Source organism: Myotis davidii, unplaced genomic scaffold, assembly GCF_000327345.1.
Source record: "Myotis davidii unplaced genomic scaffold, ASM32734v1 scaffold98, whole genome shotgun sequence".
Taxonomy (NCBI): Eukaryota; Metazoa; Chordata; class Mammalia; order Chiroptera; family Vespertilionidae; genus Myotis; species Myotis davidii.
The window spans coordinates 4194763-4210843 of NW_006294654.1; the positions used below are offsets into that span (position 1 = coordinate 4194763).

Consider the following 16081-nt stretch of genomic DNA (forward strand, 5'->3'; position numbering starts at 1 on the left):
CACCTCACACCTGTCAGAATGGCTACCATCAGTAAATCCACAAATGGCAAGTGTTGGGTGGATGTGGAGGAAAGGACACCCTGGTCCCCTGTTGGTGGGAATGCAGATGGTGTAGCCACTGTGGAGAGTATTATGGAGTTACCGCAAAAAATTACAAATGGAACTGCCTTATGATCAAGTGATCCCTCTTCCAGGTATACATCCAAAGAAACCTAAAAGATTATATACACCCCTACATTCATTGCAGTGTTATTTACAATAGTCAAGATGTGGAAGCAACCCAGTGCCTATTAATAGATGATTTGAGCCCAGCTGACACGGCTCAGTGGTTGAGCATCAACCTATGAACCAGGAGGTCACGGTTTAATTCCCGGTCAGGTTGCAGGCTCGATCCCCATTGTGGGGCGTGCAGGAGGCAGCCCATCAATTATTCTTTCTCATCACTGATGTTTTTGTCCCTCTTCCTTCCTCTCTGAAATCAAATAAAAATATATTTTTTTAAAATAGACATTTTGATAAAGAAGATGTAGTACTAATATACAATGGAATATTACTCGCCCATAAAAAAGAGCAAAATCTTACCATTTGCAACAGCATGGATAGACCTAGAGGGTATTATACTCTGTAAAATACATCAGTAGGAGAAAGAAAAATACTGTATGATCTCACTTATATGTAGAATCTAAAGAATAATATAAATGAATAAACAAAATTGAAATAAGCTCATAGACACAAAGAGTGGACAAGTGGTTGTCATAGGGGAGAGGGGGTGGGGAAGTGAGTGAAAAAGGTGAAGAGATTAAGAAATACAAATAGGCAGTTATAAAATAGTCATAGTAATGTAAAGTACAGCATAGGGAATATAGTTAATAATATTCTAATAATTATGTATGGTGCCTGATGGGTACTAGAAATATCAAGGGGAACACTGTGTAAAGTATATGATTGTCTAACCACTATATTGTTCACCTGAAACTAATTAAAAATAATATTACATTATTAAAATATAATATTTTGAATTATTATTGAAAATGAATAGTAACTGAAAAACAAAAAAAGTGAATGCTTTAAAATTAAAAACTGTGGTTCATCATGTATTAAAGGTAGAAATTACATGGAAATAGTAAGCTGAACTTGAAAATCTTTGACATAGAGACTGTGATGCACATATAGTCCACTTATACTAAAAATATTTTAACTGGTTGAGAACTTAGGGTAAAGACTGTCTATTTTATAGATGAAATCTCTCGATGGACATAGTCTGCCACCCACTTGAGCTCATGCTTATAACACTGAAGTGTCAAGACTCCTCACTTGCATGGGCACCATCCCTAAAAAAATTCTTAGCAATATGTTCATATGCTCATATATTTTTTAAAATTTGAGAGAAAAGATATTTTAACTGTCATTGATTAGGACTATTGTCTCGTTCTATTCTGGTTTTCCTTCCATCACACTTCCCCTTTGTTGGATGGGTTTGGAGTGGCCACAAGAATTTTTTGATTCTGGGTAAGTGAAAGTTCAATCTGGGAGACACTTATTGGATTTAGTCAATATATCTATGTGAGATACAGTCAACTCCCTGTTTGATTAAATTAGTGCTACTGTCTGAGCCTAGAAATGGCTTCTGGGAATAGTCCATGCCCACTATACCTTACCAATTGTCATGGAAACATGAATGTACAGTCCAGGAACACTATTGATATGCCTTACCCTTCCCTCGTGGTGGAGAAACACAGTTTAAAATGGATGCAGCAAAATAGAGACAGACTCATACATAGAGAGCAGGCAGATACCTCTGGTGTGCATGTATGGGGGTGGGAGTGTTGAGTGGGGGAGAGTGGAGGGATTGAGAAAAAAAGAGAGAGAGAAATCATGGACATGGACAACAGTGTGAGGATGGCAGGGGTGTGTGTGTGGTGGAGGTAAAAGAGATCATAGAGGGGATAAATGGTGATTTTAAAAAAAGTAAAATAATTTTTTAAATAAAAATAAATAAAATGCATGCAGCAAGGAGCTAGTCAACAAATGTGTAAAAGGTATTCAGACTTGAAAAAAACAAATGCAATGACTCTTTAAGAACTCAAAGTTATATTTTTCAGAAATTGGAAAAATAGCACAAACATAAACAAACTGCAGAAATGTATTCAAAAAGTTGGTCAGGCTCACAGACAATCTTTTTTTTTTAATATACTTTTATTGATTTCAGAGAGGAAGGGAGAGGAAGAGAGAAATAGAAAATCAATGAGAGAAAATCATTGATCAGCTGCCTCCTGCATGCCACTTACTAGGGATTGAGCCCACAACCCAGGCATGTGCCCTGGCCGGGAATCAAACCATGACCTCCTGGTTCATAGGTTGACACTCAGCCACCACGCCAGCTGGGCCAGAGACAACCTTTTAACTGATGATTGGAAAAAAGTGTAGAGTATTTAAGTGAAAAAAATGAGAAATTACAGACTTCTGATTTGGATGCACATAGGTGAAGAGTGTTTTCTTGCCACCTTTAATTTTATTTCTCATGGGAGTTAAAAATAGTAATATAAAATTAACGTGAACTATAAGTGACAAATGTGAGCAAAGTAATCAATAGAAATCATTCTTATCTTAAGTAGGGGATTTGAGAAAGATTTTTTATACCATTCGAAAAGTCAGAATTTGTTAAATTAAAGAGATACATTTTGAGTAGAAGAAATGTCAGGCCCTGAAGTTGTTGTGAATATATTAGAAACTTAAGATTTATTTGATAGTAAGCATAATGGGATCTCCAGCCAGTGATTCCACACTGCCCTTGGAGCTCCTAGTTATCATTATCCTTTTATGCCAAGAGACTAGATTTTGATTCTGGGTGGATAAAAATGAGGTTGAGATTAGCTGTTTCCAAATGGTTCAAAGGACAGTTTCCAATGCTCCTAGGAAAAAAGGTAATATTAATAGGTTCAACATGTATAGCTCTGTAATTTTTTGTCTTTTAAAAATTATCTCAAATAATCATTTTAAGAGCTCAATATAAGTAAGTAGAACAGTTATTATTACCATATTACAGTTGAAGAAATTAAGGTACAAAGACATCAATGATGCGTTTAAGGTTATAGAGCATAATAAGGATACAATTGGGATAAAGCCCCAGATGTTGCCCTGGGTCCAATGTCTTTCTCCCCTCCTTATACCATCATCTTTCCCAAACTATTATCACCATCCCAATGCCTTCTTCCACATCTATCCTATATAATAAAGGGCTAATATGCAAATCGACTGAACAGTGCAACAACAGGTCACTATGATGCACACTGACCACCAGAGGGCAGAAGCTCAATGCAGGAGCTGCCCCCTGGTGGTCAGTGCACTTGCACAGGGATAGCGCTGCTCAACCAGAAGCCGTGCTCATGGCTGACAAGTGCAGGGGCAGTGACGGGAGCCTCTCCCGCATCTGTGGCAGCGCTAAGAATGTCTGACTGCAGGCTTAGAGAGCGGGCCTGGATTCAAGAGGGCACAGGCTGGGCTGAGGCCCCTCCCCTCCACCCCCCGAGTGCATGAATGTTGTGCACTGGGCCTCTAGTTCTAAATAATATCCCTGGTTTCCAATATTGTTTAGAATTTTTTATATTGTTGATCGATGAGTAGCCTAGTGCCTCTTTACAAGAACTCTAGACAATTACAAAAAAGTCCACTTCTACATAAAAAATATTTTTGAGTAAATGACACATAGTTGTGAAAAATCTACAAATCAGCCTAAACATTTCTCCAAGACTTGAAGGACAAAATGGACAAGAGTTATTCCACAAGGCTGCAACCATTTTCTTTGATCATGAACTCCACTTGGGAGTAAAGAGCAGTTGTCTATAGATTCAAGACATAGCCCATAATTGCAATAACTAAAAAAAATGTATCCAAGAAAACCTAACTCTTCATCTATTATATTTATTAGCTTCTTGGTTAACATGTCTGCAGGCTAATGCCACATCTTCTCCCACATCTATTCTATATAATAAAAGGTTACTCAAAGCTAGCACACAATAATTTATTTTACTTTAACATTTCCAGATTTTTTAAAAAAGCAAAATCATACTTATTAAAAACACTACATCACTTCAACTTTCAGTTACCTCTCACAACTAGTTTTCCCAGAGTCCTTATGTCATCTGACATGAATCCAGGGCCTCTGAAAAGAAAGCCACTGCATGGAGGCTTCGAGCAAATCTGGGATGACTATGTAAACAGGTCTTAATGAATGACTTTTGGCCTAGTTAACAAAGTCTTCTTCCTATACTTTAGAATTCAGATGTTTCAGACACAAAATTAAAATAAATGACACAACCAAATCATGAATACAAGTCCAAATGCTAAGCAGTTGCTTCATAACCCCTAGGAGATGTTCTGATTAAAATGAGTCACATTGACCTTGGATGACACGGCCTAAGGGCAATTATTTCCCAAGGGACTTAATTAAATGCAATTAGACCAGTGCGAGTACATTTAACGAGGCCCCTTGTGATACCTATGTTTCTAATTTATTTTCCAGCAACTTTCACTAATGATTTGATTCACTCAACATCTATCAATGGATAATGATTGTACAGTCACAGCTACAAGGTGATGGTGAGATCCCTGGATCCCATGATTCAAGATTTAAAGAGAAAAGAGACACATGACAAGTTAGACAGTCATACAAGGATGTATGTGTTTATGGGCCAAATGGATAGTGGGAGAAAGGGCAAAATAGAGTTAGGTGCTCACTGTGGGTTTGAAGCAGGCACAGATGGCCCTAGTGACAACTTGGAGGACATGGATTAGGTGGATGAGAAATTGAATGATAGAATGATACCTCAGAATCATGGACTTCTAAGCTGGAAAGTATTTTCGCCTTCATCTTATCTCCTAACCTCATTTTACAGTGAATATGCTACAGTTCTTACTGGGTTATCTAGCTTACTCAAAGGCATTTTATTTTGGAAAGGAGAGCAGTATGAACAAGCTGAGTGGTACAGATGTCTGAGGTGTATTTTGGGGGTGGCATGTTGACCGACTGAGTAAGGTAAATAGGACAGGTAAAATATTGGTTTAAAAGACAGATGTGTGCTATTCATAAAATCCTGTTTGGAGTTTGGAATTTATTTTGTCAACAAAAGGAATGAAGACATGCATTTGAATTGTAAACTCTTACAATTAAACTGGTATTTTCTAAAAGATTAATCTGGTAATTGTGTCCCCAGTGTATGGAAAACAGAAGAGACTAATACAGGCCTGGACTAAGCCAAAATTAATTAAAACAAGAGCCTCAGATGGGAACAGTGATCTCTAGCAATAATATGAGAAGCCCAAATATTGTGCAAATTATTTTGGATAGGGAAGGAACAATATCAAATGTGCCTCCTAGGTTTAAAGCAAGGATGCCAGCAGACGACAGGCAGCAGATGTCAGAAATGAGAACCACGTTGAATCCAGGAGAATCAAGGAGACACTGAGAAGAAAAGCAGTGGTCCAGGACCACAGAATTCTGGGAAGACCGAGGAGCTCATAGTCAGGAATGAGCCAGGGTCCAGATGAACAACCTGGACCTGAGGTGAACTTGAGCACTTCAGAATGAGTAAAGCTGTGTCTTAAAAAAAAGACATCCCATTGAGAGGCCAGGAAGGCTCAGTCACTAAAGGGAAAGGTACAGCCTGCCCAGACCAATGGTCAAGGGCAGGAAATTCAGAATGGACTCTAAGATCATAACCCAGACCAGCAGCCTAGGCAAACAAGGAGAGCCTGGTGAGCAGAGAAGACAAGGATTCAGGCAGGAGATCATAGTTAGGTGTGGATGAGCAGCTGCAAATCTAGAGGAGCAGAATCAGGGGGTGGAGGGGGATTTTAAAAATATATGGAAGTAACCATCATAGGAAAAAGCAGAACATGGTAGGATTCCTTACATAACAGTACTGTTTTCGTTTTTAATTATATGGGTGCAGGGGTTGTGTATGGAAACAGAACATGATGTTGTCAGCGAGGCTACCTGTGCATATCTGGTTCCGTAGAATATCATAGAATATCAAGAAAACCTTTGCTCCAACCAGGAAGTAGCTGAGATGTTTCATTCTGTGATATTAAGGGGCTATCTTACCCTAGAATTGCAGGCAGAAGTAGGGTCATGCCCACTCCTACTTACAGAGAGCAGGCTGGAAAGGGGATTCATTCAGATCTGATTTTGTTCTTGAAAGAAATAAACAGAAGAGAAAGAGGTGGTTTCCAGGAGGAATAATGAGTTTGCATTTTGTTGTGTTAATGTGAAACTGACAGCAGAACATTGAAGGAAAATTCTCTACTATTTAGCTGAAGGAGGGTAACAGCTGGAATTCTAGATTTTAGAGTCATACATAAGCTGATAAATGAAGGTGAGTAGGGGAGGCATTGTTGCTTATCAGCAGGAGTCACAACAACTGATATTTACATAAAATTGTTTCTGTTACCTCCCCTTTGAGGGTGCTGACTCATTTCACTCAAAGGACACCATGATGGCTATGGAAGACTTTGGCCTCTGCTGCACTTGAGCATAATTAGATGGACAGCTATCGAGGTTTGTGAATTGCAAACCCATCTGGAAGTGTGACATGGATTTAAAAAGAGACCTGCCGCAAAGAGGTGGCAGGCCAGAGCTTAGTGACTGACTGGTCATCAGCAACCACTAGCCATATGCTTAATAAAGCAGAATTTATTGTTCCATCAGTCACTTGAGTTAAGACTGGCTCATGTCAGCCTTTGAAAAATCAGGGAGATGTGGCTGAAAAAGATTCTCTCTTGAGGTTTCAGTTATTTTCTGGTTGCTATCATAGCATCCTTATCCTGGCCTTTCACATCGTATCCTGGAAACTTCTACCCTTATTTTAGCCTAAACTACAGAGGCAAAATAAAAATAAAAAATAATAAGATAAAACCAATCCAAAATATTCTGTGGGGAAACTGCTTTGGAATAAAGATTTTCCTTATTTATATGCATTGATTTATAAAATGTTTGAATTTAGAATTCAGTGGCCAAACTCTTGAAGTACTCTTTTTTTTTTTTTTTTCCCACTGAGCCAGCTCTAGTGCCGTTAACCATGGGTGAACGATGGGGTGGGTATGACATGGAAATGCAGAGACAGCTCTGGGTCCATTGGCTTGGTGATAGCAAGAATGAGTGTGTTCCATGCCAGCCCTGTTGAAACGCACCCAAGTTTGGAATGACAATTTAATATAAGCAGCCAAACATGGACTTAGTCCAACCTCTAATGTCCTACTAAAGCTGTGTGATGGCTCATAAAGATAGCTCTGTCTCTAGGAATTTTATGGACTAAAGCAGTGTGTTGAAGTGATAAATAGCACCTCCAATACCTCCATTAAGAGCTATGTCTGTATTGCTTTGGACCACCAGGCAGAAGAAAGAAAAGTCTAGCAAAAGGGAATTAAATATGAAGTCTGTATGCTTCTCCTTCTCATTCTGCACGAGCCCATAAAGAAAAAGTTCCAATAAACAAATGAAAGAATATTATGGTATTCAATTGTTTTGAGTAGGCATTTTCCACTGTCGTTAATGTCCCTTCTGTAACATTTCATGATTCCTGACATGTTTCTTTCAGAATCTACCGCCATGTACCCATACTTCCTAAACACCTTTAAATTTAAATTCAAATATTTAGAAATATATGACACACTGGGTTTCCTTGTAGCACTAGTTTCTGGGGAGCTCAGACCTAAATTCAGTGCTAAATTTCTTATCCCAAGTGCTAGATACATGCTGTTCTGCCTTCTTTATCTGTTTGCCCTCTTTTAAAAAAATCTCTATTACAAGTATAATTTGGCAAGTTTTTAACCTCTCAATATGGGGTTAAATTAAAGAAAATCAAGAAATATCATCAGCTTTTTATTCCCATTTGAGTATTTTTCCCAGTGCAGCCTGGTTTCATTGAGTGGATCACATTAATGCTCAATATATTATCTTTCAAGTGAGCTTATTATGGGTTCTTGTTTCTATTTACTCTAAACTAGAAGGGGGTAGACAGAAAATGGGAAGATAGAGAAGGTGAGGTATGGGAGCAACAAGGGGAACATCTATATTTTTATGAACAAGCAAATAAAAATAAAAGTATGTTTGAGTAATTTTATCAAATACTTTGAAGTTCTTTATCTCTCTGGAATTTTACACACTTCCTCACCATTAGTATTAATTAGTGAGAAGCTAATGGCAGGGGCTTATGGGGTCACAGAAACAATGATGCCTTATAGAATTTTGATCATATGAAAGACCCATTGAGGCAAATATCAAAATTACCCTGTAGGTAATTAAATGTATTTTGACTCTTTATTTGGTTTTAGATACTGATGTGTTTTACTTTTATCCAAATCCTTTTGCTTTTTGCAATTTGGGGATCGTTATGTTTCAGGTATCATAAGTTACCATCAACTGTAAGATTTATAACTGCTAATGAAACCATAGGGTACCCAACCAAATGAACTTCTGGATTGGGCTTACCTGGTGATTTGGAATGAAAATTGCTCAGTGAAATTATGAATGCATTTGTTCGATGGAAGAAAAAAATTACAAAAATGTGCTGATTTCTTTAAAAGCCTTATGACTAAAATTTTATTTATAGTCTCCCTGAGGTAGAAGAACCCATATTCTTTTTGCTGAAAATTTAAAATAGAAATTGTAGACATATTGGGATGAGATGTCTTCCATAGAATAAAGAAGATGATGGTCAAGAAATGAATTGTATATTTTGAAATACCTGTGTCCTAAGGAATAGCAAAGCACCCACATCTTTAGTATCAATTTTCATTTGTCCTGGCTGATAGGAAAAATCCAATGAGAAAGGACTGATAAAATATTGATGCTTATCAATAGTTGCTTTTTTTCTTCATTCAATTTCTTACTTATTTCATTGCTGAAATACTGTAATTCCTCCTGAGGTCTAACACCAACTGAGCCCAGGATCTCTTTGTTCTTATTGAAGTTACTTTTCAAATTCATCAAATAAAGAGACTCAGTTTCCAATAATTGGCTTTTTTTTTTTTTTTACTAAGTTGATTGATTTAGTATTCCTTTCAAGGTCATTTTAAAAAAGCATAGCTGTAGTACTCACAATCTTTGTATATTTAACAGGTCTTATTGAAATTTAATGCTTGAAAATAAAAATGGTCATCTCTAAGGAGCATAGGAAACTATACAAAGCCAATTCATTTCTTCATTTAATTATTCAACGAATACTTTTTAAATACCTACTGAGCTTACAACTATGAAGTCAGAACTATAAACTAGTCAGAACTATTATCTCAATTGTCCCTTACGCTTATGGCTAGGAACCGGTGGGTGACTACCATGTTACAGTGTCCTCATGCAAGGCAAGGAGGTGCCATGGGAGAACATGAGGAGGACACCTAATTCACACTGGAGTTTGCATAAAGGCAGAGAACAGACCAGGCTTCCCAGAATGACCAAAACAGCCAGAGGAGATGGCGAGAGACTGATGCAACAAATACATGACTGATTTTCCACTGTATCAAAAAACAAAAATGCAAAAGAAGAGGAAGAAGAGGAGGAGGAGAAGGAAAAAAAGGAAGAGGAGGAGGAAGAAGAGGAGGAGCAGGAGGGAAAAAATCTATGATTTCCATGGCAAAAATCTGAGAGAAGTCTCATCCAATGGTTTCTCTCTCTCTCTCTCTCTCTCTCTCTCTCTCTCTCTCTCTCTCTCTCTCTCTCTCCCTCTCTCTAGCAGGAAGCAGTGGTACAATCACATCCTAAGAGTGATAAAGAAATATGAGGTGGGGAAATCCCAGCAGGGAAGATTGTGTGAGGGAGATAGAAGGTTTGAGAAAAGTAAAGCAAATTTGAAACAGCTGCTAGAAAGAACCAGGGAGAGCATCTTAGAAAATATAATAGAATTGCCAAGAGCACTGAGGGGCCAGTAAGACTAGAGATAGCGACCTTTTAGAGGCATCATTTCCCATAGTTCTGTGATGCTGACCAGCAGGACTCCACTGCCCAGTGTAGATACAGAGGAAATGGAGAGATGGATGACTGAGTGAGGGTTTTGTTAGGCTGGCGTGTTAAAATAATCACAGGCAAAGAGTGAGTTCAGAGCATAAATCAGGCAGTCTCACCAGGACAAGAAAAACCGAAGTCTGGGTGAGACTGGTGGAGGGCTGCAGGGTACTGTGAGTCTCAGCAGAGCCGTCACATCTAAAGAATGACTCCTTAAGAGGGCTGAGAGGTAAGAATTGGTGGGGGTCAGCATGTGAATTTACACTTGGTAGGAAAGCAGTTCCTGATGATGACACAGCGCGGTGTGTGACTAAGGGAACAGAGGGCGGAAGTGAAGTCCAGGTAAAGGTCTGTGGAGGAGGAGCCCTGGGTGGCTGGGGAGATATCCATGCAGGTGTGGGAGCCGCATGGGAGGATGTTAGAATGTGAGGTGTGATAGAAGACTATGAACCCTCTGTTAGGCTCACTAGTGAACTGACAACAGGATCGGATCAGATGTCTCTCACAGAAGCAGGGTTTTAAAAAGATACTGAAGGAATGACAGTAAGGAAAGCGGGGTGAATACCAATTCCACCCGCTGCCCTATTCTGGGAAATGAGCAGCTTCCCCTAGAGAAGGTATCAGTGACTCACTGTCCTCAGTGGAGAGCCTCCAGGAAGAAAGGTAAAGAGTTGAAGATTTAGCCCTAGACCAGGGGTGGGCAAACTTTTTGACTCGAGGGCCACAATGGGTTCTTAAACTGGACCGGAGGGCCGGAACAAAAGCATGGATGGAGTGTTTGTGTGAACTAATATAAATTCAAAGTAAACATCATTACATAAAAGGGTACAGTCTTTTTTTTTTTTAGTTGTATTCATTTCAAACGGGCCGGATCCGGCCCGCAGGCCATAGTTTGCCCACGGCTGCCCTAGACCGTGTGGCTCAGGTGGTTGAGTGTTGTCCTGTGCACTGAGAGGTGGCTGGTTTGATTCCGAGTCACAGCACATGCCCAGGTTGCAGGATCAATACCCGGTAGGGGGCATGCAGGAGGTAGTCAATTGATATTTCTCTCTCATCAATGTTTCTCTCCCTTCCTCTTTCTAAAATCAATATTAATAATAATAAAAGAGTTGAATATTTAGACATGAAGAAATGCTATGACTTGCCCAGAGTCACCAAATCAGGCACTGCCCATGTTCCTTGGTACTGAAGATGCTAGTACTTGCCCAGGGCTTCCTACTGCTAGTACCTGCACCTCTCTGCCAAGGGCTTTCTGTGACTGCAGGGAGGTAGGTGCTCTCCCCACCATTATGCAGGGTACATGGAAGGGGTGGGGAGATTTATGCCCCCAGGATCAACCTTTAACAAATAATGGAAGAAGGTAGTGGATACATGCCCTAGGTTGCTTTGTACCCAGACAGGACAACTCTAAGGTATGCCAGGAAGGGGTGGGGAGATTTATGCCCCCAGAATCAGCCTTTAACAAATAATGGAAGAAGGTAGTGGATACATGCCCTAGGTTGCTTTGTACCCAGACAGGACAACTCTAAGGTATGCTCTATACACTTTACCCAAGTGCTCAGAGGGACTGAGCTACAGTTGTCCACACTTGCTCCTTAGTGCAGCCTGTAATCGTTCCCTTCCTTTGCCTATCTCCTGCCCCCACTCTCTTAGCTTCCTGGGGTTGGGGTTGCTGGATAAAGCACTGGATACCCAACTACAGTTGAATTTCATATAAATATTAACTTATTTTTTACTGTAAGTATGTACCAAATACTACATGTGACATAACTTACACTCAAACTTTTTTTGATTACTTGAAATTCAAATGTAGCTTTTGAATCTTTACAGTAGTTCCCTTTATCCTCAGGTGGGTTTTTTTTTGTTGTTGTTGTTTTTTAAATATATTTTTATTGATTTTACAGAGAGGAAGGGAAAGGGATAGAGAGTTAAAAACATAGACGAGAGAGAAACATGGATCAACTGCCTCCTGCACATCCCCTACTGGGGATGGAGCTGGCAACCAAGGTACATGCCCTTGTCTGGAATCGAACCCAGGACCCTTCAGTCTGAGGGCTAACACTCTATCCACTGAGCCAAACTGGTTAGGGCTTTGGTTTTGTTTTTCACAGTATTAGTTATCCTTAGTGAATCATGGTCTGAAAATATTAAACGGAAAATTCCAGAAATAAACAACTCATAAGTTTTAAATTCTGTGCCATGCTGAGCAGTGTGATAAAATCTCGTGCCACCTGGGATGTGAAGTCATCCCTTTGCCTAGCATCACTACACTGTATACAATCCCCACCTGTTGGTCATTTAATAATCCTCTTGGTTATCAGATCAGCTGTCATGGTATCACAGTGCTTGTGTTCAAGTAAACCTCATTTTACTTAATAATGGCCCAAAATGGAAGAGTAGTGATGCTGGCAATTCGAATATTCCAAAGAAAAGCTGTAAAGTGCTTCCTTTAAGTGAAAAGGTGAAAGCTCTCTACTTCAACAAAGAAAAAGTATTGTATGATGAGCTTGCTAAGATCTACGATAAGAACAAATCTTCTATTAGTAAAATTGTGAAGAAGTAAAAAGAAATCTGTGCGTCTTATTGTCAGACCTTAAGCTATAAATCCTCTGGCCACAGCGCATGCTATGTGCTTTATTAAGATGGAAATGGCACTAAATTTGTGGGTGGAAGATATGAACAGAAAATATATTCCCATGGATAGCAACATGTTGCCCCAAAAAGCATTGAGCCTATACAAAGACTTCAGCAAGGAATCATCTGAAATGAGTGAAACCAACTCATTTACGGCAAGTAAGGGATGCTTACACAGATTTAGGAATAGGCTGAGACAAAAAATAAAAAATTATTGGAGGAGAGAAAGAAGGAGGGAATAAAGGAGAGAGAGGAAGAGAGAAAAAACATTCACATGACTTTTATTACAGTACATTGTGATGATTGTTCTATTTTATTTTTAGTTATTGCTGTTAATCTATCACTCTGCCTAATTTATAAATTAAACTTTACCATATAGGAAAAACATAGATATATAGGCATCCACTGGAGTCTTGGAGGGTAGTCCCTGAGGATAAGGGAGGACTGCTGTGTTTGCTAATCTGGAAATCCATCTGGGATTGCTTTCTAAAAAATCTACTGTATTTGTATCCTTGCCTCGGGGTCTGCTTCTGATGGGGCCCAAACAAAGACAGTGAAAAGCTATCCTGGAGGAATAAACTTTGAAGAAGAAAAGAACAAACTTCCGAAGCAACATTCTACTGCAAGATTCAAATCAGGTTGAAAAGATCAAGGGCTGGTGCTCTGATATCAGCTATAAACTACGTACTGGGAAAAGGCCCTACACCAGCTTCAGCACATGAGTCCAATGAGTAGAAGCAGTCATCTCATCAGGAAAGCACCTGTTATCCACTCACCTTTATCAAGCTTAGTGCCATGTATCATTAGTATAGCAGTGCTGTGATGCTGCTCTATGGATTCCATCACCAAATGTCCTAACTGTCTATCACTGAAGAGCCTCTTTTTTCAATAAAAGGATATAACTGAGTAGGGAAATGGGTAGCTGTGCATCCTTGGTGCTTCCCTTGACCCGCTACTTCCCAGCAATAGGTTGGGCTAGGTTACATCAGCATTGAGGCTCTCAGATGCATTATTATTAATGAGCTTTCCAACTGAGGCTTGTTTGTTAATAATTTAATTAAAACCCCAAGTGTTTACTTGTTGCTGTTCCTCCTGAGAGATCCCTCTGCAAATTCTGGGTAGGAACTAATTCACCCATTCACCCCAATAACCGCCAACGTTTTCCAAGCTGATATTTACTGAGCCCTGATTCCTTATTTCCAGGAAACCCTCCAAGCCTTAATGGAGGTGTGGTTTCATTTCTCATCACTGTAAAAATAAGCCTTTCAGAACATCTGCTTCTCCTCGGCATGCCTGGTGATTTCTTTGTCTTGAATTTCAATAGCAGTTCAGTTTGTTTATTACTCCTGTTCATATGCAGCGAATACAAATCGTTGGTGCTAATGGAAGGTTGCGTTCAATTCAGGTAGAAAACTTGTTCAAGTATTGAACACAACTGCTGGTTTATGAATATGTGGTAACTTCTCTGGATATTTTAAATGATATCCCTCCGATGCTATCTAATTTGTACACTCACACTATTATTATTTTAATGTAATAGTGGGCTCTTTCATCTCAGCCATAGATAGCGCCAATCTGTGGCAGTATCAGCAAAACCTGAAGGCTGCCAACAGCACTCAAGTCACTGGGGAATGCAGTGAAGTTCACTTTAAAGAAAATGATGCTCACTTTTCCATGCATTCCGCGGAGCTCCTTTTGATTTTCACGTTGAGCCTATTGACTTCAAAGTGTCCTTTCAGGATCACTCAGAAAGCCAGACAGCCATTGTGTCCCCATTCCTTGACTTTGCTCCATGCCTGGCACTTGTTTGAAATCTGTGGGATGCTGGCTAGAAGAAGCTCAATAGGTGGCAGAGAGACACAAGTGTCTGGTCTCAAACCTCCTTTCTGGAATGATTACAAAACCAAGTAGAGACTGGGGAACTGGGTCTCATCTTGCCAGTGAGACATATTCTGAAATGAGTCCTCAGATCCAGCATGGCAGGAAAATGGCTACAAAGGAAGGTACTTCATACAGGGCGCTCACATCTCTCTCCCCTGCCTGCGCTAGCTTCACCATTTTAAATATTAGACAGACACCAGTGTGGGGGAAATAATCTCCTGATGTATACGTTGTTGAATTGCTTGACTATAGATGAGAGATCAAGGTGGATGAAGATAGCTTTCAGAATTAGCTTTCATCTCACTCCTGATTGGAATGGGTGACTGGCAGAAAGCCTGCACAGAGAGTTCTAAGGGGCCCAAAAGGATGCACAGAATGCACTGAGCTTCCTCCTATCTGCTTTCCTAGGCCAGCACTGTTCTGATAATAAGGACCAGATGATTTTACTATTAATGAACAACTCAGGCCAGTATGTAACTTCCTGACGCCAGCCTGAAGAACCCTAATGCTGTTGTTCCTTTTCCTTGGTCTAAGTGGTGGATCCTACAAGATATTTGACCATGGCTCAGTAACAATACAGGTGATCGCAGGAGGGGGCCACAGTGACAGGCATCCCAGGCGCACCACCCGGTCAGCTGTCTCCAATTTAGCTTTATAATTAATATCACTTAACTATTAAATGCATTCTGAGCCATTGTTATGTCATCTAGTGTCTAGACCAGGGGTCCTCAAACTACAGCCCGCAGGCCACATGCGGCCCACCGAAAACATTTATCTGGCCCGCTGGGTGTTTTTGCCGCTGCTATGTGCATAGGAATTTGTTCATAGTTTTTTTTAAAACTATAGTCCGGCCTTCCAATGATCTGAGGGACAGTGAACTGGCCCCCTGTTCAAAAAGTTTGAGGACCCCTGGTCTAGACTATGCTTAGATAACATGAGAGCAAATGATTGAAACATGAAAACATTCAGACAAAGCAGAAATTTATCATTCTGTTTCATGGAATTCAAAAATCCATTTAAAAATTAATTTTTCTTTATCACTTGAAGTAGTTGGGCATACCAGTGGTTGCTAAGATGAAAGCTTTGTCACAATGCTAAAATCTTCAGACCACACATTTGTGTCCTTCATGCTGTCCCACCTTCGTAAGACTTTGGGAAGACCTAAGTTGAAAAGTAAGAATTCACAGGCGGCTCCCACAAGGCTTTCTGGACCCTACTTGCCACTGTTTGTAGAACATGCTGGGAGCTTGTTGTTGCTCCACAGTTTTTTTTCCCAAAGACCCCGGGCAAGGGTCACATCATTTTAATCTGGGCAATGACTCTTTTGAGCAAGTCCCAGATAATGTTAGTGATTTACAAAAGCTTTTATCAGCCTCCTGATGGCTTTTACAGAGTGGAACACTACATGACCCATGCGGTTTGTTTTCATTTACAAAGGTGCAGGGGCTTTGAATTTAAAAATGGAACGTTTTCTTCTTGTGCCAAATGTAAACAATTTAACATCCATTTCCCATCCAGCTATTTTGCCAGTTCAAAAGAGTTTATATGAATCTTATCTGTATTATATTT

At 39.7% G+C, this 16081-nt stretch overlaps 1 long non-coding RNA gene across 1 annotated transcript in view; it reads right to left on the reverse strand.

Annotated features, from left to right (window-relative positions):
• Positions 1 to 2707: 2707 nt before the first annotated feature.
• Positions 2708 to 16081, reverse strand: part of LOC107183966 — a 21860-nt gene continuing 8486 nt past the window's right edge. The window contains exon 3 of the long non-coding RNA XR_001514781.1: positions 2708 to 2912. This is a non-coding gene — a long non-coding RNA (uncharacterized LOC107183966). The remainder of the gene's footprint in view (positions 2913 to 16081) is intronic.